Below are 24,002 nucleotides of genomic sequence, written 5' to 3'. Positions count from 1 at the left end.
CTTGTAGACATAAGTGATATCAGGCCATTAGATGGCCTCAAAGTTTGAGGATGACTTTAAAAAGAAGAGTAGAAACTTATTTCATACTTCTAAGGCAACTTAAAATGTAGGAGGACAAGCCTGAGCAATTCTTCCCACACCTGAACAACTAGAGATCTACATCTTTTATCACCTACCAATTTACCATTGAACTGAATACCCAGGAAAGGGGAAAGCAAGAAGAGAAATTGAAACAAGCTCTATGAAAAGTTAGTGTCCGACAAGTTCAGGTTTGCAATTTAACAATCTGAGGAATAGGTTTGTAATTTGTATGCATTCAAAAGAAGAAAACCACAGGGTGAGCAAATCAATGAGGAGACAGCTAGGAAAACAGGGAAAATTGATAGGCTATTGCTATATTCTGGCTGAATGCCAAACATCTTGATGAGCTGCCTGAACCAGAGTGCTGAAACAGAAAAAAAAATATGTAGAAAAGAAGAGGAAGAATAGCTAAAATCAATACCTGGGTGTTGCCACTATTAAATAATCATTATCTAAATAAATTATTATAACTCAAGTTTTTGAAATATATATATAAGTCCCCCTCAGGCAAAGCATCATGGACGTAAACATCATGGACATACAAGAGTTTTCATGGGAGAGGAGGAAGTTCTCTCTATGGACTCACATACTTGCTTTTCTATGAGAAAGAATAGAATTTATATTGGTGAATGGGATCACTTCACTTCATTACACAAAAATAAGGAAAAGAAGTAGGAAGGTAATAGATCTTCCAGTAAATAAACTTGAACTTTAGAATATTTATTCAAATAAGGAATTGAAGGCTGATTCTGAATTCAATAAGAGCAGTATGTGCTGGAAATATAGCAGGCATGAGAATGCATGGAGTGCTTAAACACTGAGCAGGAAGAAAGATACGTGTGTGTGTGTGATGAAAACTTGCAGTGATGTGAGAAATGCATTCATTGTGGATCTGAATAGATTTGTATATAGATGATGTTGCATTGTTGGCCATAAACACAACTATGCATGAAGCAACACGGAGTAGAAGGAGCACACACAACTTCTGAAGGCAAGCCATTCCACTGGTTTATTTTTCTTACTGTCAGGAAATTGCTCCTTATTTCTAGGTTAGTACTCTCCTTGATTAGTTTCCACCCATTGCTTCTTGTCCTTCTGGTACATTGGATCCCTTCTTCCTCGTGACAACCCCTCAAATATTTTTTTCTTTTGTTTTCTTGTTTTTATTTATTTTTTAATGTTATTTGTTTATTAATACTATAAGGTACAAAAATACAAAGAAAATACTAGGAAAGACAAGGTACGGAAAAAAGAAGGGAAAAGTGTAGGAAAAAGGAAAAAGAAAGAACAGGTATCAACTTCTGAGTCGTTTGGTGCATTAAAATAAGATAACATCAAACCTCAACTTTTTACTTTTACATAATAGTATAAATTAATTATTTCTATAACAACAAACCAGTGGTGGGTTTCTGCCGGTCCGCACGGGTTTGGGCGAACCGGTTGGTGACTGGACCCAGAAGTAACTTCTCGTAACCAGCACTGGCCCTGTCGCTCGATCGCCCTTGCTGTCCCATAGCAGCTCGCTAGCTCCCCCACCTGTCCGCACTAAACTAGGCTGGCCCAGCCTGCCACTCACTGATTGGCTGGAGTCCAGCCAATCAGTGAGGCGGCTGGAGGTGACCCGTTTAAAAGTGTGGCGCCAATGGCCAACATTCCACTTTTGAAAAGAGTCTTTTTCTTTTGGAGACTTCTCTTTTCAAAAGAGTCTTTCGTTCCTGAGCAGTCTCATATCGCGCTTGCTGATGGGGTCTTCCATTTCAAAACTCCCTTCCCTTCGCCTTCCAGGAGCTTGCTGCTTCCCTCAGGTAAGCAACTGTGCAAGGGGGGGACTCAGGAGGCTAGCTTAGCCAGCTTACGAAAGCCGCGGGCAGGTGTAGGCCATACGGCTGAAGGGGGGTGGGCAGCGGTGGTGGCCTAGCTGTCGCGAGGGAAGGCCTGAACGCCTTCCCTAGCGAAAGCTGCAGGCTGACGTATGCCACGCGGCCGAGAGTGGGCAGGCGGCGGCAGCCTACGCCACAAGGGCAGGCAGGCGGGCAGGCGGCAGTAGCCTAGTGAAAGCAGGTGGCGATAGCCTAGTGAAAGCCGCAGGCTCGCATATAGTACATGGCCGAAGGCGGGTGGGCAGAGGTGCCAGCGCCAGTGGCAGCCTACACCACAAAGGCGGGCAGGCGGGCAGGCGGGCAGGCGGGCAGGCGGGCAGACAGGCAGCGGCTGCAGCAGCCTAACTCTCATGAGGCAAGGCCTTTAGGCCTTTCCTAGCGAAAGCAGTGGGCTCGTGTACGCCACAAGACTGAAGATGGGTGGGCGGCGGTTGGGCAGGTAGTGGTGGTGGCAGTGGCCTAACTTTCACAAGGGAAGGCCTGAAGGCCTTCCCTAGTGAAAGCCATGGGCTCGCGTACGGCACATGGCCAAAGGCGGGTAGGCGGCGGCAGCCTAGCTTTCACGAGGGAAGGCCTTCTTCAGGCCTTCCCTAGTGAAAGCTGCAGGCTCATGTTTGTGACATGGCCAGAAGCCCTCCGCCCTCCCCTCTCCAGCCTCACCTGGCTGGCTAAGCCTGCCAGGCGACCTGCTTAGTGACAATCCTGGCCTTGTCCCTCCAATCCAATGCCATACCTGTCCTGCTGCCTCTCTGCCTGCCTGCTCCCTGTTGCGTCCATCCATCACATCGGAGTCGGATCCATCGCATCGGAGTGCTGCTGATTCTGCCTGCTGGTAAGTGACCCGGTTTTTTTTCTTTTATTTTTTTAATGTATTTTAAAATAATATTTTATTTATCGTGCATAGAATTTTTTAAAATAATTTTACTTAAAAGTATTGAGTATAGAATATTTTAAAATGGTTTACTTCAATTTATTGTATGTGGATTCTTTTTTTTAATTGTCTTAGACTATTTAAAAAAAGATTCTATCCAAAATAAATTAAAATAAACCATTTTAAAATATTCTATACTCAATACATTAAAATGTATTGTGCATAGAATTTTTTAAAATAATTTTACTTAAAAGTATTGAGTATAGAATATTTTAAAATGGTTTACTTCAATTTATTGTATGTGGATTCTTTTTTTTAAATTGTCTTAGACTATTTAAAAAAAGATTCTATCCAAAATAAATTAAAATAAACCATTTTAAAATATTCTACACTCAATACTTTAAAATGTATTGTGCATAGAATTGTTTTAAATCATTTGTTGTAATTTATTGTGTATGGAATATTTTTAATGGTTTCATTTTAAATTATTGTGTGTGGAATAGTTTGAGATGGTTACAGTATAAATGATTGCTGCTGGAATAATGGTTACAGTATATTATGGGTGGTACAATACCTTAAAATAGTTACAGTATAAATTATTGCTGGTGGAATACTTAATGGTTTTTAAGGATTTTTTTTATTTATAGAATATCTTTTTTTTTAATTATTTTTGGGGAAATTTTATTTTTTAATTGTTTATAAAATATATTTACTACAAGAAATGTTATTCCTTTTCGCAAATGTTTTGTTTGTGATGCAATATGTTGCTTTTAAGTGTTCAGACCAGGTTTATCTGTCTCAAAGTGGCTGCTTTTCTATGGGCAGGCCAGATTGGTTCAAGGCAGCTTTGCCAGATATAGTGTGTTTCACCCCCATTTTTTAGGTAATTCTGAGGTGGTTGATGGTTCTGTGAGCCTCCTGGCACTGTCCTTTATAATTTCCCACAATGCCTTGATGGCTTTTATTCTAGTGGCTTTGTCTTTCCTGTCCTTAGGGTTAGAAAAAAAAAACTGGTTTCATTTGCAGTCTTTGGGGGTTGGGGAATTCTTATTTTTTGGTGTTTTCCTGGCACTGTCACAGTTGGTGTGGATGTGGGTGTGTAATGTCCCACAGTTATCTACGTATTAATAATGATCTAGTAATATTTCCTTATACATTTTAAGGACCTTTCCTTACATAATTGGTGTTTTCTTTCATACTTTTGAATTTCTAATTTCTGTTTCCGTTAGTTAGCAACTGCTAAAACAAATCCCACGTGAAAAAGTATTCAAAGTCTTCTTGATTTTAATGGTCAATTTATTTATTCCTGCACCTTGTAATATTTATTCATTTTCATATCTCTGTTTTTCCACTATTGTGCAAACACAATTCCAGCAGCTGCTAACATGTGTAAAATTAAATATATATTGTACTCCCTTTCAAATAGCCAACAAAATATTTCTGATTTTAATTCCATATCTTGCTTTACCATTGCTTCTAACGACTAACTTCTGAATAACTACTTGGACCGACCTAAGTACTGAATCTAATTCATATATTCCTGTTTTTTTGGAACTGAGAACTAAATTTCAGAAAAAGGAAATCTGTATTGCTCTGGGAATATGACATTCATTCTTGAACTAGCTTCTTGGATGAAAGACTATATCTTTCCTGTTTGTTTATATCTTTCCTGTTTCTCATCCTTCCTGAAAAGACTATACTTTGTTGGTTGAAAGCAGAGGTCCCTTCTGTTACCTGTAGTCCTCAGCTTACAACCACAATTGAGTCCAATATTGTTTTATTTCTTTGGCAGGCAGTTAGTATTACTTAGCATAATGAAGAAGAGGCAACAGAGTATGACCGCTTTCTTCTCCAAAAAAACAAGAGTTGAAGAATCAGCTGATCCAAAACAGTCACCAGCACCAGCACCACCAGCACCACCAGCACCACCAGCACCGCCAGCAGCACCAGCACCGCCAGCAGCACCTGCATGCCAGCAGCACCCGCACCACCAACAGCACCAGCACCACCAGCATGACTACTACCACCAGTTGAGGTCGGAGAAAGCAGCAAGTCCATCGACGCCACTGAAGTTCCACAACTTCCTGACTGCTGGAATTTGCAGCAATACATACACTTCAAGGACAAGTATGATGGACTGGCAGTATCCGACAAGAAGGTGGGTTGTGAGTACTGTGCAAAACCCATGTTCTCGTTAGAGAAAGGTATTCATGTTTCCAAAGAGTGGAAACATTTCCAGGTGGCATCAGCAGGGAAAACCAAGGATATACAACAAGTATCGATCAGAAAAAAAATTAAGGGAGCATTTTCAATCAAAAGGACACCTTATTTGCGTGGAGAGCAGTAAGCAACGGTAGCAGGAAGCTTTAACCAAATCCCTGGATAAGTCAACTGAGAAATATTTATCCAGTACTTGCACAATATTTTCTACTGTTTACGATCTGGCGCAAAGATGTAATCCATTCTCAGACATCGAAGCGCAAGTAAATTTGCTAAATACGGTTGGAGTGGATGTGGGAGTTGGCTTGCATTCACGGAGATCTGCAGTGAAAATCGTTGAATTCATTGCAAACCAAATCAAGACCACTGTGTTTTCAAGGATTATTGCAAATAATCAAAAGGTGTGCCTAATAATCGATGAAGCCTCAACACTTTAAATGAAAGCAGTGCTGATAGTTTTTGTTAGAGTTGAGGATCCAGAATGCCCAGCAACCGTCTTTGTTGAGCTTCTGGAAATACAGAGACAAGATGCGGAGACCATATGTTCCGCATCGATGGGAAGCTTGCATAAAGTTGGATTTACCACCGAATATCTATGGAAGATTTTTTGGAAAATGTGCTGAAAAATCCAGAGAAGTACAAAATTCCTGACAGTATCAGAAAAGCTGGAGATATTGTCAGGACACAGAGGCAGAAAGGGGGTTCTCAAAAATGAACCTCATATGTTCAGAGAAAAGAACATGCCTAATTGTTCCAAACATAAGTAATCTGATGGTGATAAGTGTTGTTGGCAGACCTGTTGAGAGATGGGACCCAATTCCTAAAGTGAAAGTTCAGCTCAGACCGCACCACCACATGGCTGAAGATCAATGAGTAAAGACAAGGAAAGCTGCAACAGAGGAATCTGGAAGCCTAAGAACAGTATGGAGATATCAACAACCAGAAAAGCAATAACACAAGTAAGTCTCTTTCATTGTGTTATTCTTATGTAAGGTGTAAGTGCAAGCAATTAAGGTCTTGCTTTCTGTGTCTGTCCTTTGTGCAGGTTTTTTGAGTAAAGTAGATTGATAAGATGGTGTGCAGAAGACCGGCAAGCCAGTGAGATCCTTCCTCTGTAAGAAGCTGTCTTTATTGCTGGGTGTGTGTTATGTTCATCCTTGAGATAGTGAAGTGCAAGCAATTAAGGTCTTGCTTTCTGTGTCTCTCCTTTGTGCAGGTTGTTGGAGCAAGGTGGTGAGGTGGTAGTGCAGGAGACCCCAAAAAGGACAGTAATTTTCCTTTTCTATTATTTTGTGTGCTTATTTCATCCTAATGCAGTACATGCAATTAAAGTCTTGCTTTCTGTGTCTCTCCTTTGTGCAGGTTGTTGGAGCAAGGTGATGAGGTGGTTGTGCAGAAGACACAAAAAAGGAGAGTAATTTTCCTTTTCTATTCTTTTGTGTGCTGGTTTCATCCCAATGCAGTGCATGCAATGAAAGAGTTCATTTCTGTGTCTCTTCTTTGTGCAGCCCATTCATTGGAGTCCATGATACTGAAAACTGGCAAGAACAGTCATCTTCCTTCTGTAAGTAGCTCTTTGATTATTTTTTGTACTTATTTTAATCTTATTGTAGTTCATCCATTGGGGCAAAGAATTCAGTGACATTGTCTTGGCACTCCCATCCAGTCACATGGTTGGCAAGCCTCTCCCACCAGGTCACATGGCCAGCAAGCCACTCCCACCAGGTCACATGGCCAGCAAGCCACTCCCACCAGATCACATGGCTGGCAGCCCACTCCCACAAAGGAGGCCACAGCCACAGAATAGGTTCCAATAAATTTTGAAACCCACCACTGCAACAAACCTATGTAATTGGTAAAACCCAAAATCAGAGTTTCATTTTTTTTCCACCTTGAGCATGAAGTCCAGAAGTGGCTTCCATGTACAAACAAAAATAGATGTGTTTTCCTCTTTAATTGTCTTTAATCAAAGCAGTCAGTAAGATGATCAAGGATTGAACAATATGGAGTAATAAATTGAATGCTTATTGGTGTAAAATAGCTTTAGATATATTTCCTTTTCTTCTTTTTCTCCCTATTTCTTTTTTCTGCAAGCTAATAGCTTTACTTACCTCACACAAGAGAAGAGTGTGCTGAGTACATATGTAGGAATTTTTTTTGTTTTTACTTTCCTTCCAGGCTCAAATCTTTGTTCAAACCAAAATGCAGGTGCAGCGGAAATTTCTTTGTCACCCATGGATTTCATCATTAAAAGCTATTCTATCTGACAATGAGAATCCCATCTCCTTGCCAGTCAGTTAAGTAATTTGAAAATAATCAACATAAAAGGAAGTAGATGAAACAAAGGCAAATGTTCCCACCTGCTGATCTGATATTTTAATTCAAAATGGAATTACCATTCCTTCACCTGTCAGATTGAAGTAAAGAACAAATGCAAAAGAAGAGATATTCATACTACACCAACATGGATGCCTCTGATTTATTATTAGGCACATTTTTTTTGGAAAATACTGTCAAATGAACCCATTCTTTCTTGTTTACATCTCTGAACAGTAATAAACAACAGACAATTAACAGCTAATTATATCCACCTGCTGAACTCTGTTTTCAGAAGTTTTGATTAATTAACAATAGGCTTCTATCATTATTTGTTATAATGGGGGATAACAATTTAAAACAAATTAACTTTAGTCTGCTGTGAGGTCTTTGTCCATTTTCTGGGTCATTGCCATTCAAGTCATTAAAGAAATAATTGGAAAATTCAGCCACTGTTAATCAATATAAGATTTCCTTTACAAAGTTGATAGCAATTAGACAGAAAGCTTGAAACCTGTTGTTTTTGTAAAAAAAATATTTTAATTTAACATTAGTTATTAGAATTGGATCAATGGGCTTACTACTTTAACCATGCTTGCCATAATTTTATGCAAGCCTAGGTGAAGATAAGTCCAACTCATATTATACAGATTTATGTTGGGGCAAAGATGATTAAAACTTCATGTATTTTCTGATAGAAACAGATGTTTAGAAGCATACTTTAATTAGGTATTAGGATAAGTCAGTTCTATTGATTTCTTGAAGAAAATGGATAACCCACAACTTTGTTTTTCCATATATTATTCCATATGAACTGAAATTCTAATTTGGAGCTAAGCAACACTTCGAATTCAATCCTGAGTAAATCTGTACCACCTAAAATATTTCTTTCCCCATGATCTTGTGCCTGTTCCTGGAGTGTACCGAAAACATATGAGCTTACTAACTCTCACCAGTCCTTTCTTGGCGCTTCAAACAATCAGTCCCTGTATTCTTCTAGATGATCTATCAACCAAATGAAGCTGTTTGGGAATGTGTAATTAGGAGATTTCAGTGATTCTTTGAGAGTTACACTGTTTTCCCTTGATTACTGAACGGTTTCACATTCCATCTTGTCCCATTTATGTTAATTCCTTTTAGAATTCAAAGTAAATGTCAATAAAAGTATTTTTGGATAACCTCTGGAATGAATAGATTACTTCCATTTATAAACATTTTCATTTATCATAATATTTTATTTGTCTGGTCCTTTTCCCCCTTCATGTTATTCCATGGTCTACTCTTGAAAAATGTGAATATTCACTGACTTCAGGTTCATTCAAACTCTATGATGGTTACACACAACATCATCAGGAACAAAAAATGAAGCAGATACCTTACAGATGTCAAATTGTCCATATACATGAAAAATATACTAAAGAAACAAACTAGCAATATTAGACTTTAACCACCTGTATCCATGACAGATGGGTGATTCTTAAAGAGTATAGTTGCGTGATTACCTTAGAATCAGAATCAGCTATTTCAAGACTGTTGAGTGCAATTCTGAAAAAGTTACAAAATAATTATTTTTTATAATAATTTTATTGGCATTTGATAAATTTGATAGTTGTCGAAAGAACTGATATATTCAACCATGTTTTAAAAAAAGAAATAGCTAGGAGAACATTTGCTATAAATAAAGATACTCTAGTAGAAAAATATCCCTGAATCTAGGCAGCATGCTAGAGTGTTGATGTGCAGACATCAAATCTACTTTGAGAGTTTCCACTAAGAATATAATTGGAATCAAGTGAATAGATCTAATTACCTGCTACATCCAATCAGCCAATCTTCATATGGGTTAACTGATCAAATTACCACAAATCAAATACTGCAGCATAAAACTTCACCCAGAAAAGCTCTAATTTAAAAACCCAATTGTTTAGAAGCAAGGAACATTATGTACAATGCAGAGAAAGTACAGTATATGTCAACCCTGAAGGGAACCTGCCTGAGGCCATTTGGAGGCTTCAGGGTTGCCACAAGCAGAAGAGAAGACAGGAAGGGGGAAAATATCTAGATGGGGTTTTGTAGCCAAAACAAGAAAGTTTTCCTGTGGGAACCAAGGACATTCCGATAGGTCCAGGGGAGGATTGAAGTAACCAAGCAACTGGCCAGCACCTTGATTGGACAGCATGACCTGTGACTTGTGGGAATGGGGATACTTTTCCTTTTTAATTAGGTGAAAGCTGCACTAACTTTCAGAGTCGGCTTTCACCAGTTGTGCCAATATCATGTATCCAATAAATTGTTGTTTGAGGAATCTGCCTGCCTAGGAGTTCTGCTTTTTATGGGTGCATTGCTTGAAATGCTGAGATTATATGCATTCTGTACATTTTTTTTTAAATCCCCAGAAAATGTGGAATCTTAGGAAGGGTTGTTTGGAAAAAAAGTGTACACCTGAGAAAAATAGGTATTAAATTTGAGAAAGGTATGCATGCATGCATGCATGTATGTATGTATGTATGTATGTATGTATGTATGTATGCATGCATGCATGTATGTATTAGTGTTACAACCCCTGGTATGCCCAAATATAGGAGGAAGCTCACTACTCCCTCTTTCTGTCCTTCGGCTCATCACAGAAAACCATCCAGGCAGAAAACCATATTTTTATTTTTAATGTTGCCTTTTTATATTTGTGTTGTATTTGTGCTGATAAATAAATAAAGGGAGACAAGTATAGATCCATATTTGGGCATACCCGGGGTTGTAACACAAATACATACCTATTTCCCTGGCTCAGCTGATAAAAGGAGGAGAGCCTGTGGCTTAGTGGCTAAGACTCCTGCCTAATATGTAATACAGTCCAGGTTCGAATCCCAGTAAGGGTATGGCTAGCTGATGAGAGCTAAATAGCTTGAAATGGATCTATACTTTATATTTTAAAAGTTAAATAAAATAAAATAATATTTAGAACCATACAGGTTCTATAGCATAAGGGTTGTAGCCTTCAAATATTGTAACTGAACTACAATATCCCAAAGCAATCACAATAACTGAGGATAAAATAAGACTATCACAAGCTTCTCCATTACCATATCTAAGACTCAAATTATTATTATTTTTTAAAACAAAGTTTTATTGGTTTTTTTATATTTTACAAAGGGAAAAGGTAAGGGAAAGGTTACAAATTTTGGCAGCTGCGAAATGCGGTAGGTGCACCCCCCCCTCCAAACTCATAGTATACATTTGCATAAGATTCAATATTAAGTAATAACATATAGTCAGTGTGATAAATTCAATTGGTAATTTTGATCAGTTTATATCAGGTGACTTTTCTTACTCATTTGTGTGATCTGAGCTTTCTTGATGTCGCCCCATCTCCCCCTGCTGGCAGAGCTCCGGCCCCTACCGTGTCTTGTATGTCTGTTGAGGAGTCTTCTCGTTTTTCTAGGAGTAGTTTGTTTTTCTCCATAAAGGCCTGCGCCTCTATGGGTGTATTAATTCTAACTCTTGTCTCCTCCCAGAATATTAACATACCTTCAGGCATCAACCATCTAAACCACACCCCCTTCTGGTATAATTTATTCACCAATTGCAAATAATGTTTTCTTTTTTCCCTCACTTTCTTGGGGATCTGTTTCAGGATGGTTATCTCCTTATCTTTGTATGTCAAGGCTTGCCCCCTTTGTCCATTCAGAATTTCATCTCTTGTGCTTTTCCTAAGAAATTTAATGTGTACCTCCCTGGGAACATTGTGTGTAAGCTGAGTTCACTCTATAAGCCAGGTCTATTTCCCACCCCATCTGTTGTTTTTCCTTCTGAATATACTCAGCCAAAATGTTTGTCATGATGTCCCTTATGTTTTCATCATCTGTCTCCATCACGTTTTGTAATCTAAGATAAAAAGACATTCTCTCAAATTCTATTTTCATTTGTTGGGTGTCAAGTTCTTTGTTTCCTTTCTGTACACCCTCTATCCCCCCCCTCATCTCAGCCGCCCCATCCTCCAAAAGATCCAGTCTCTGTGAGTTCTTATTAATTTTATCCTGGTTCTCTTTAATTTCTTCTTTCATCTCCTTCAGTTGTCTCTTTATTTCTTCTTGTCCCTGTAGAATTTGCTGAAACATTTGATGAAACTCCAGGTCCGTAGATTTAGGTTGCTTTAAGGCTGTTAACGTTGATTGTGTACTAGGACTGGAGGTTGCAGATGTCGGGGCAGAGGCAGCAAAGCCTGACTTTCCAGGAGGTGGTCTTTTAGATGCCATTGTTTATAAAGTAAAGAGTCCAGTCAATATAGAGAAGGATCAGTCAGAAGGGTAGAACAGCCAGGAGAGTCCAGGAGACAGAGGGTCCAGGCAGAGGGGAATTTTCTAATCACCCTGGCAGAAGAGCAAAAGTTTTTCACTCCAGAGAGTTCAAAAACAAACAATCAACAAGAGAGTTATCCGAGTAGCACGGAGACAAAGACCGGAAGCCTGAAGTTTGAAAGGTGGAGTCAAGTTTCACATTTCATAAAGACAACGGAAGTGTGCCATCTTGCCCTGCCAGCTTCGGGTTTCGAGGCAACAAATAAAGTTTTCAAAGTTCAAAATTCCCAAAGCTTCCAGATCTCATTATATTATAAGTTTAAGTCCGAAAATCCACTTAGTAAGGGTGTGGCATCTTTGGTTTGGCTCTCCCCCTCCTCCTTCCCTTGGGGCTGAGAGCACACTTGTTTCCAGCCACTTGTCCGAGGGTGGGAGAAATCCCCCTCTCCTCCAGCTGCGCCTCTCCAAGTCAAGCCGAGAAATAAAATTTGCACAACTGAAAAATTTTAAAGTTAGTAATGGGAATGGAGGAAGTCTACGCCTCACCACACCACCGCCGCATCCTTCAGCTTTCTTTATCTCCGCACAGCCTCACAGCGAAGACGCCAGAACGTCTCCCCTTCGTGCTCCTCGGTGCCTGGAGCGAAACGGGGGGGTCCCGCCGGCCGCCGCCAATCCAGGGGTCCTCCCGCCGTGCCACTCATCCGGCAGAATGCCTCTGTGGGGCGTCCTGTGCCCCCTAAGGAGAGGGGAGCCCACCGGGGATGCGCGGGGTGAGCAGTCCCTGCCCGTCGCCGTCAGCCGCCGGAACCGGAAGTTTTCATCTAAGACTCAAATTATTGAGGTAATTGAGGAGTTTAGCATAAACACTTTTATTTCAGGATTTTAATCAGGTTTTATTGGAAAACTGGTGAAATTTTAGAAATTAACTTATTAAAAAATAAAGGAAAAAGGGAAGGAAGAAGCTTTCAAAGAAGTTGTTCCTGGTGTGTTTTGAACCAACCATATTTGACTTATAAAAGGAGATTTGTTTGTCTATTTATTTGCTTACCTACTAACTTTTCATGTTTCTAGACTTTCCCCCAAAGGAGGGGCTTTTTAAATATTCTTTAAATATTCTTTATTATACAAGAATTGAACTAAAGGGAAGTCTAAAGGGCAGCATGATAGCTCAGCAGTTAAGATGCTGGGCTTGTCAACTGGAAAGCCGACACCTCAAATTAGCAGTGGGTGAGCAATAATACAATAATACAATAACACAATAACACAATAACACAATAACACAATAATACAATAATACAATAATACAATAATACAATAATACAATAGTAGAGTTGGAAGGGACCTTGGAGGTCTTCTAGTCCAACCCCCTGCCTAGGCAGGAAACCCTATACCGTTTCAGACAAATAGATATCCAACATCTTCTTAAAGACTTCCAGTGTTGGGGCATTCACAACTTCTGGAGGCAAGCTGTTCCACTGATTAATTGTTCTCACTGTCAGGAAATTTGTCCTCAGTTCTAAGTTGCTTCTCTCCTTGATTAGTTTCCACCCATCGCTTCTTGTTCTACCCTCAGGTGCTTTGGAGAATAGTTTGACTCCCTCTTCTTTGTGGCAACCTCTGAGATGTTGGAACAATGCTATCATGTCTCCCCTAGTCCTTCTTTCTCTTAAGCTAAACATACCCAGTTCCTGCAACCGTTCTTCATATGTTTTAGTCTCCAGTCCCTTAATCATCTTTGTTGCTCTTCTCTGCACTCTTTCTAGAGTCTCCACATCTTTTTTACATCGTGGTGAACTGAATGTAGTATTCCAAGTATGGCCTTACCAAGGCATTATAAAGTGGTATTAACACTTCACGTGATCTTGATTCTATCCCTCTGTTGATGCAGCCTAGAACTGTGTTGGCTTTTTTGGCAGCTGCTGCACACTGCTGGCTCATATTTAAAAGATTGTCCACTAGGACTCCAAGATCCCTTTCACAGTTACTACTACTGAGCAAGGTATCACCTATACTGTACCTGTGCATTCCATTTTTGTTGCCTAAATGTAGAACCTTACTCTTTTCACCATTGAATTTCATTTTATTAGATAGTGCCCAATGTTCAAGTTTGTCAACATCCTTCTGTATCTTAAGCCTATCTTCTGGAGTGTTGGCTATTCCTGCCAGCTTGGTATCATCCATCTTCACTTAATTCCTACCTCACCTAACAGTTTGACAGCATGCACATGTGAATAGATAAATAGGTACCACCTTGGCGGAGAGCAAAAAGTGTTCCAAAATTTCATGCTAGCATATGACTGTGGAAATGTCGTCGGACAACACGAGTTGATGACTTCAAAACAGAGATGAACACAGCAACCCCCTCCCCCATAGTTGGCAATGACTAGTGGAGTAACATCTGCAGGGAGTCCTTTTCTTCCCTTCCTAAAAGGTATCCCAACTAATGATAAACAATTAGCTCAGGAGAAACAGCCATTCTTCCTCTGTGAAATAGCCAATGACCTGTCTAGGTGAGCCTGCAACTAACTGAAGCTCTCTGTCCTAAACAGGCAGGAACAGATGAAGCAACCTGGCAGGGAAATGTGTTCTTCAGAAGTAAAACAATCTTGATGCAGTTTTGAAAGTGAGCAGGGATTAATAAAGGGCATTGTCATCTGTGTTTGTACTTCAGAAATAGTTCCTTGTGTCTTCTGATAATGGGACAACCAGAGAGTGTGAATAAGGCCTATATCAAATGATCCATAAGATTTACAGTGACAAAGATTAAGTGACAAATATGTCAAGATGTTACATGAAATAAAATCTTGGGAGGAATAGATGAAAGGAATTTGAAGCTAAAGGAAAATGCAGATGTGCAGAGGAAAATAGAAAGTAAGGGAGCTGGATACCAATTATCAGAGACAAGTGCCATAGATCAGGCAGAGTCTGAAATGATGGCTACCAAAGATAAGAACTGCCATGTAATGCTAATTGAGAGGATAAAGTACATGAGAGGAGTGACAAGGAATTAAAAGCTGTATAGAATCTCCTTCTGAGACACTTCACCACTGCTGTACATTACCACCAGATTGGGGTCCCTGTCTCTTGCAACACCCCTTATGAACTAAATAAATAGGAGTAGGAGTGTTGAATGCATGGGGTGCATTTTTTTTTCCTATTGAGCCAAAGTGGATCAGGTATGTCACAATATAATGAGAGAGGTAACCCACATGTGTGTTCCAGCAGAGAGTTTAACGCAGGGGTGTCAAACTCACGTTGTCATGGTGGTGTCACATGACATATTGGAACTTTTTCCCCTTCACTAAACCAGATGTGGGTGTGGCCAACGTATGACGCATCTGGCCCTGGTTTAAAGGGAAAAGGGGGGAGTAAACTATAAATGGAGGAATTTGTAAGAAACTGGAAAAAAATCACAGTAAATATAAAGTTGCTAGGACATATAAAATGGTAATATATTATGCAAAACAAATAAATTTCCATAGATTGCATGATATTATTTACTTTGTAGAAATCATTATCTGGTATTCAGATTCTTTGAATTGGCTAAATGTGTAAAGTCCAGATCAATTACATGTGGTTTAAGATGCATAGTCCTGAAACTGTACATCTTTTAGACATCTTACAATCTTTTATTTCCTTTTGCAAAAGATCCTGGAAGGCTGAAACCAAAGATTTTCCAGATCTTCAATTCCCAATGAAACCAATAAAAAGTAAGGGAAAAACACACATGTGTTTGCAGAGAGGACAAATTACAAAACATGTATGACAATGCAATGATGTAAAGGCTTTAATGGCTGTGCTTGAATCATAGATTGGGCTTTACATATGTTAATCTGGCAGATGCATGATAGCAGCATTGTTTGCATGCAAACATTTTGGCATCAGTTTGTTGCAGATACTACTAAAAGAACATATTGTATTGCCAAATTATAAATGACTAATTTTCTTCTTCTACTTGAAACAAGAAAGGTTTTTCTTCTGTATAGTCTCTTTGGGGATCTCCTTGGATGAAATAGCCAAAGAACAATGAGTACAATGCATTTATTTTCAGACTTAAGAATCTTAAATTCCACACGTTTATTGTACCTGCGCCTCTCTATTTAATTTTACTATACAGCTATCTTCTGTGTTCATCCAAAATATGTTTGTTCTCTATTCTGTAAATAATCTGGAAGAGAGGAAAAGAATGAGATATCTTTTCTTGTTTTCTTTTTCCTTTTTCTTCCACACAGATCAGCTCAGTTCTTTATTTCTTTCCTCACCCTTTCCACAATCATCTGTCGAACCAGAATAAATTCACAGACAAATGTGTATATGTGAGTGAATTAAAATCTGGGAAAATAAAGAAGCTCCTCCATAAATTCTATCAGCATGAGTAGATTGGAACCATAATTGAGTTGGACAAAAAAGCCTGTTAACCATGCAAAATAAATATATTTTGAGGGAGGGAGGGGAGAAAACTTCTCAATAGACCCCAAAATAGCTTTGATTGAAAGAAGAAAGGATATAGAACTGTTGTAAACAATAGATCATTATGAATTGTTCCCATCATTTTATATAGTTCCATATTTTACTAGACATGTTTTCAAATAGATTTTAGAGTTCGGAATTATTTTGCCATTGTTCTCATGTTGAACCTGCATACTCTAACTAACTCCACAGCTGCATGTTCCTCTGTGAGCCGCAAGCAAGTTGGCAGAGTTAGGACTTCAGACATTTCTGAAAGGCCAGGAGAGTGGGGGCCCACCTCACTTCTAGTTCTAATATTCCAAAGTGCAGAGGTGACAGCAGAGAATGATCTCTTCCTGAACATCACCAATTGAAATTCTTTAACTAAGCTAAATAATTTCAGTTAAAGAGACAACATGTTAAAGAGACAACATGTTCACCCTGCCTGACCAGTATACTGGGCTGATGTAATGGGACAAAGACAGTTTCACAGGTAACCTGGCATCATGCCATGTAGGACTTTAGAAGTCACTAGTCAACACACTGAATTGAAAACAGAAGAAAGCAGGCAGCCGATACAGATCACACAGCAGAGGTGTTACATGCTGCACCGTTAAGATAACCAACATTTGTTGTTACATCCCCAAACCCCATAACTTTAACCTTAAACTATCTAGTGTGGACCTCACCCCTTTCCTAAGAGGTCTGTAAGGGGGTTAGATAAGCGCACCAGCATGCCTACTGTCCCTGTCCTATTGTCCCCATTTATTCATACCCATTTCCTGTGTCCATGCCCATGTTTATACTTATACCTGTTATCTCATACATGTTTGACAAACTAAATAAATAAATAAAATAAAGTAGCTCATGCAGCCACATTCTGTACCAGCTAAAGCTCCAGACACTTTTCAAGGGTAACTCCATGTAGAGTATATTGCAATAGCTCTACTGGGAAATGATCAGGGTGTAAGAGCAAAGAACTTCCCTATCCAGAAAATAGTGTAGCTGATGTATAACATGAAGTTGAACAAGGGCTTTCTAGCCTTGACTGCCATCTGCTCATCAAGCAGTAACAGTGAACCCAGGAGGACCCCCAGATTATGTGTTGGGTCTGTCTGGGGTAGTGCAGCCCTATCCAGGACCAAAAATAATGAACTCCCATATTCAGAGGGGATCCCCATCTATAGCCATTTTGTCTTACTAGGTTCAGCTGAAGTTTTCCATTCCCCATCCAAACCTCTACAGCTTACAGGTGCTGCAAAATTAATGTTCATGGGATCATTCACTTCACCCAGACAAAGCTATGTAACTCAGTATCATCAGCATTCTGGCTCACGGTGACAGATGATCTCACCCAACAGTTCCATGTAGATGTTAAAAAGGAGTGGAGAGAGTCCTGTGGCATCCAGATATCACTTTGAGTGATAAATCAAAAACCCTCTGCTCTTCATATATTCAGCAAATCCTTGGCCACCTGTATAAATGTTGGATACATGATCCCCTAAATAGGTTCTTTCATTGTACAGAAGACGAATCACCTATTATCCTACTTTCTTTCATTTTTTTCTGCCATATGTATGTAAAAAAGTTAAAGATAGAATAACTAAAGACCACATTCCTTGGGACTATCCATGTTAATTATCTACAGTATGATCTCCAGGGGCTATGGAAAATTGCATGCGTGTTGATATATAGTTTATATAATGTAGATCGTTGTTATTGAATCCTATGCCCTTTTTTCTTGCTCATTATTGAGGTCTGTCATCAAATGTGGGGGGGGGAGGGAAATGTTCAAAGAAATTACCTTGCCTTCTATTCCATCATTTTAATATCAAAGAACAGAATCAGAGAGTTGACAGGGGCCACTTAGGACATCAAATCCACTCCTCTGCTCAATTCAGGTATCTAGATGAAAGCATTTTAGACAGCTTAGCATCTTCTTGAACACATGCGGTGATAATTTAGGCAAAATTACAGAAAGATGTAGTGGACTGTCTTACAGAGCTACTGGTTATAGTGTATATATATAATGCTTATGGGTCCTTTGTCATCTTTTTCTCATAGAAAATCTCATGCCTCAGCTGATACTTGCTTCTTTCTTTGTCTGCTCCAAGCTTCTTCCTCACCCCCTTTTTCTCTTCACTGATTGGGATCATATCTTTTGACTTCACCCCTCTTAAATAATCCACAACTCCACAATCCACAATTAATAAAGAACACTAAACTATTCTGTTTCCTAATTCTAGGTACCGTATTCAGTGATTAATAATAACAGCTGAGAATTTACTGTGCCTAATAAAATCTGGCCAGTTTACAAGGTTTGCAAGGAAGTTATTTCTTAATTACAGGAATTTCTACAAGTGTAAAGAAATTCAGATTTATAATGCCATGCTTCTTTGCAATAAAATGTGTTGAATAAAATGACAAAAAGTATATACACTGCCTTTCTTGATAGATAACTTTCCTCACTAGTCTCCATCTTCTTTCTGTGATCATCCTTAATATTTGAACATGGTGGCTTTTCCTTCTCTTGTTCAATAATTGGGGAAATATTTCAATATAATAACAGCTTTTAAAATATACTTTTTAAAAACCAAGGAAGAGAAAGCAAAAGAGGAAACATTTCCTACCTAACCTAAGAAAGTACAATAGACACAATTTCCCTTGTAACATTTCTGCCAAAAAATTTCTCCAACTTCCAAAATTTTCATCCACTTCATGTAACATCCCCCCCAATGGTAAGGTCACAAATATAGGCCCAAATTTCATATATTTCAGTTATTTCACATGTTTTCTTTTTTTGTGAGGTGTCTTTGGTGCTCTCTGAGTTTGCTTATTTTCTTGCAGATGTTTCATTAACCAAACTAATAACACCATCAGTGCTATTTTACCTAGCATGGATAGTGAAACATCTGCAAGAAAATAAGCAAGTTCAGAGAGCACCAAAGACCCTTCATTTCAATCCTGAGCTATTAATATTCTCCTTTATTTCTCTTTTGTTGTCAAATCAGTGCAATCTCCAAGAAGGGAATGACTAAAAAAGATAAGATGACAATTGTGGAAGGGTAGCTGAAGCCCCATGTCTGTGTAAAGTCCTGGCTTTGATTACACAGTCACAACTGTTATCTTGCCTTGTAAAACCCTCCACAAGATGCCACTGTGTCAAACGTAGAAACATGAAATAGGAAGTCTTTATAACTGAATCAAATTATTAATGTATTCACCCCAGTTTTGTAAATTTGCAGCAGCCATTTTTAGCATTGCAGACATAACTTTTCTGACCTTATCTGGATTAACTAGGGATTGCATTTATGAACCCCTCAATGTAATCTAGCACTGAGCTATAGACTGATAAAATATTGCAAAGACACAGGCATTTGTGGCATCTGTAATTTATAGTGACAACATATCAATATGTGGGTCATCACAATTAAATACTTATGTCACAAACCTGACACAAATCAGTAAATTGTGACATTTGTGCAATGACATCATCACACACACATTGCCATTTACTCCTCGTTCCTTCTGAAAACACATCAATGCATTATTAATGTTCCTTGTGATTATTGCACAAAATTTTGCAAGTAACATTTTCTGTATTCCTGTAATACTTTTTATTGGTGCATATAAATATTCCTTGACTGTTTCAGTTCCACTCTGATGGTAGGAGTACTTAGGGTCCAAGAGAAAGGAATAAGGAGGGTTGTTCATTCAGCAGATTGCAGACAAGAGTTCTCGTGGCCTGAAGACAACTCCAAAACTATGGCTTCATCTTTTAAAAATATGATAGATACAGTACATTTCTTTTTCTAAAAGAGACTGATATTTATTTGTATAGAAGAGCCACCAATTAAAATTGTCCCTGTTTTGTCTTAACTGATAACTTAGTCACCTTCCCTGTGCTTGTTAAAATTGTTTACTAGTGATGACAAATTTGGCTGATCTCAAAAATTAATTGAGGTCAGACTTCATTAGTGCTTGGATAGAAGTCAACTAGGCAATTCCTGGACTACAGGCTAAATTGGAAAGTGGAAAAAAAATCATTGGGGGAAAAAGCTTGGACAAAACATTTTATATTGTGAACAAATGGAATAAGATGAAATCTCGCAGGAGTCTTAACACACAACCAGAGTTTTATCTTCTGGAAATGACCACACCTGTACAATTACAATACAGCAATTTAATCCTGCGCACATCCAAAGGTTGCAGGAACTGGGTATGTCTAGTTTAATGAAAAGAAAAAACTAGGGGTGACATGATAGCAGTGTTCTGATGTCTCAGGGGCTACCACAAAAAAGAGGGAGTCAAACTATTCTCCAAAGCACCTGAGCACAGGCCAAAAAACAATGGATGGAAACTAATCAAGGAGAGAAGCAATTTAGAACTAAGGAGAAATTTCCTGACATTTAGAAGAATTAATCAGTGGAACAACTTGCCTCCAGAAATAGTGAATGCTCCAACAGTGGGTGTTTTAAAGAAAATGTTGGATATCCATTTGTCTGAGGTGGAGTAGGGTTTCCTTCCTAAGAAGGGGGTTGGACTAGAAGACCTTTAAGGACCCTTCCAACTCTGTTATTCTATATTCATTGGAAATTGATGAGTGATGAAAATCAAGGTGGTTACATTCTCCTTTCCTGTCTTCTGAAAAAGCTCATATCCCAAGGTGACTGATGCTTTGCTTTCTGCAATCCCAAACTGATGAGTCATCCTTATTCATGATACCAGCGAAATAGTGAAGCAATCAAGCATAGTCATTGACTGCCCTATATCTTCCCTGTGATTATTCCTGGGTTCATTTATATTAAGGAAGAGATGTCCCAGTAATGAATTTGTGCATATCTGTGCATGTTTCCTAAATTCAAAACACACAGAGAAAATTAATTGTTAAGAACACATTATGTGGGATTATTTTAAATCACATCCTTTTATTAAACTGGGTTATCCAGACAGCATAATTTAACCATTATAGTTGTAATGAATGATGAAAGAATAGGGAAAGGGGGAGAAGACTGCTGAACAAGCAGCAGCATCTATGGCTTTAGCTGTCACATTAGTGCACTCCAGCTTCATATGTCCTGCTTTCCCAAGGTTACCCATTTTCTAACCTCAGCATCCCGACAATAGAATACAAGCTAGAAAAACCAGATCATTGTAAAAGTGTAATTTCAAGAGTGAAATTTAAAAAGCGTCAGTGTACTGGTGAAAGAACAATATCTTGGGATTTGCAAAAAAAGAGAATTCTCCAGAGAATTCAGTGTGTCAGGAATTACTGGTGAATATATTGTACGATACAGCATATCATTTTGAAATCCTTATGAAAGAAAGAATTCACAGAGGTCCATTTTCAGTTGCATTGGTATTTGGAGCCAATGATGAAGGAATTTTTTTGCTAGATCCATATTTTGGGAGAAGTAAAAACTAAAATTAAGAATGAAGATTTTTCAAGTTTTACTAACTGCTTGTTAGTTTAAATTGTTCCTTGCAAGTTCACTGTATTAAAATATTGCTAATTTCTTGAATTCCTGGATTTTCCAGTTCTCCAAGTCCAATATAGAATAGAATAAACAGAGTTGGAAGGGAAATTAGAGGTCTTCTAGTCCAACCCCCTGCTTAGGCAGGAAACCCTACACCACTTCAGACAAATGGTTATCCAACATCTTCTTAAAAACTTCCAGTGTTGGAGCACTCATAACTTCTGGAGGCAAGCTGTACCACTGATTATTTGTTTTAACTGTCAGGAAATTTTTCCTTAGTTCTAAGTTGCTTCTGTCCTTGATTAGTTTCCACCCATTGCTTCTTGTAATAACATTATAAATATATATGTTTATTTATTAACATAAATGGAAGGCTGGAGGCTGCCTGAGCAAAATATATGAAAAACATTCAGATATACTCAAATGAATAGGTGGAAAGATTTACCTTTCTATGGACACACAATGATTTATGTAACTTGTGTTAGGGATGACCCAGTCTGCCTACTTCCAGTCTGAATCATTTTTTAATTGTCCTTAATTAGTAATTTGTAATCCTTAATTACAAATGCATTCTTATGTGCAGATTCACCAGTGTTAGGCACCAGGTGTTTCTAGAAGATATTACTTCCCACATGAGAGAAGTGGGGGGAAGTGGCTTTTTTATAGAAAGTAAACAAATCTCATTTGGAAATTGGTGGGGGACTAGATAAATATACCTTTGTACTTTTACTGCTATAAGAAATACTGCACACTAGCAAGTGATATAAGTAGTAAGATTGCTCTATCTTCTGTCTTTGCAAATAGCAACTGTCTTTTTGTAAAAAAGATCAAGTTTCAGAGCCATCATACAGGTTATGAGACTTTAAAAAAAAGAATAAGGACAAAAATGTTGACTTCACCTCTCCTTCCTAATTTCAATATTAATACTCAAAATTAATGTGTTTTAGCCATGAATTGGGGTGTAGGGAACATTTATTTCGTTCTCATTTTAATGGCTTCTATCATGATTTACCAAGTTATATATGAGCAGGAATGTAGTTATTTAGAAAGATTAGTGCTGGCCTGAATTTACAATGCAGTTTGCAAATCAAAATGGACATATAAAAAAGTGCACACTAGAGAAAGGTTCATGCAGTAAAGTTTAATAGAATATGCTTGTAGGAAAATAACCAGTAAAAACGGGACCTTGAAAAAGGTGAAGCGAACAAATGTAAAGTTGACAAATGTCCTTGTGTCCGGTTTCCATATATTTAAACTCCTATGTTGGATAGCTAGTGGCGTGAGCTACTTCATTATCTGCTACAATTCTAAAAGAGCAGATTTCTGAAATGTATCTAGGTTGTATTTCTCTCAAGGGAAAAGGATTCCTTTTATCTCTTTGCTTATGATATCCTCACTGTACAATGGTCTGGACATGCATCGGACTCACCATTACTATTTTATGGAGTTTTCCCACTTCCAGCCAGGTGCACTGCACCTGGGAAGAGCTGGGCAAGGGGCCTGTCGTATATGTGAGCAATACCTTCCCCCCCCCCAAAAAAATGTAGGCATTTTGAACAAAAAAAGAGTTTGGTTTTTTGCTTGAAGTTTCATTTTTGGGGGGAGGTGCATTTGTCTTTCAAAATTATGCATATTAAAAAATCCCTTTTCTATCTCTAACAAACAGAACATTCAACTTCATCTGTTTGTAATAGTCTACTGCTTAATGGTACACATAGATATAGTTAGACTCGACTTATGACCCCAATTGAGTCCAGAATTGTTGTTGCTAAGTGAGACATTTGTTAAGCGAGTTTTGTCCCATTTTATGACTGTTCTTGCCACAGTTGTAAAGCGAATCATTACAGTTGTCAAGTTAGAAACATGGTTGTTAAGTGAATGGCTTGACTTTGCTGTTCAGAAGACCACAAAAGGGAATCCTTTGACCCCGAGACACAGCAACCATCATGAACCAATTGACAAGCATCCACCAACTGATCATGTGGCTACGGGAATGCTGCAATAGTCCTAAATGTGAAAAACAGGCATAAATCACTTTTTAGTAACTTTGAACAGTCGCTAAATGACCTGTTGTAAGCCATGAACTACCTGTGCAATTCAGTAATTCAAATTTTGCATTCCTTCTTTCATATGACTTAATTGTAATAGATATATTATATTTAGCCATTTGCAATAGTAGCCAATATCTGTAGCTCAGGGATAGGATGTGTGTAAAGATTCATTCTCCGAGCTTGTAAAGGTAAAGGTTCCTCTCACACATATCTGTTAGTCATTCCTGACTCTAGGGGGCAGTGCTCCTCTCCAAACATTCAAAAACCAACCCACAAGCTCGGAGAATGAACCCTCATCATCACATTTAGGTATTTGTTAGTGGTTTGGGTTCCATTTGCAACATTTTGCATGCAATGTC

The sequence above is a fragment of the Natrix helvetica genome, assembly GCF_964273705.1.
Source record: "Natrix helvetica genome assembly, chromosome: 1".
NCBI lineage: Eukaryota > Metazoa > Chordata > Lepidosauria > Squamata > Natricidae > Natrix > Natrix helvetica.
Note: the sequence above shows the minus strand (reverse complement) of the source record.